A 713-nucleotide genomic window follows, 5' to 3' on the forward strand; every position below is an offset into this window, starting at 1 on the left:
GTTGCACAGGGCATGAATCTTGAGGGACCATGGTATGTGGGTCATTTGATGTTTCCTCCTAACAAAATATTACCACATTTTAGGGATAATGCCTTTGTGATAAACTTCTATTGAAAGAAAAATACCATATTTAAATATGACTAGATTAATTTGAACATTGCAAGCCAGTCTGGAATATCAAGTCATCTTACCTAGTTTTCTTCATTCTGGATACTGAATGATCAATAAAGTCTTCAGATAATAGAACTCTGCTCAGACAATGACATGTAATTTGGAATGTTATAATATAAAGTCAATCTAATTAAATGTACTTATATATTTTATTTTTCCCAAAGGTAAAATTTACATATGTCTTTGATGAAAGAACGTATCATCTATTTTACAGCATGCTCTTCTCTTTCTTCCCTCCTCAATTCCCAAGGATGTTGAGTCAATCCCACTGAACGTAGAGAAAAGGACGGTGAGCATTGCCTCCTTTCCACGCACACACAGAAAGACATAAGAACGCAATTAGAAAAAAAAAAAAACAAGGGTTCCTTTGCCTCTGAAGATTGACATGGTAACTGTGTATGTAAATATGAACACACAAAGGCCTTAAAATCCTGTGTTTGACTGGGGGAGGGGGGCCCACTGAGGGGGACGCCCTCTCAAAATATTTAAACTGGAGCCACTGTAACAATCCCACAAAGCAAAAAAGATAAGGGAATAAAAAT

The sequence above is a fragment of the Propithecus coquereli genome, unplaced genomic scaffold, assembly GCF_000956105.1.
Source record: "Propithecus coquereli isolate 6110/MARCELLA unplaced genomic scaffold, Pcoq_1.0 Scaffold255, whole genome shotgun sequence".
NCBI classification, from domain to species: Eukaryota; Metazoa; Chordata; class Mammalia; order Primates; family Indriidae; genus Propithecus; species Propithecus coquereli.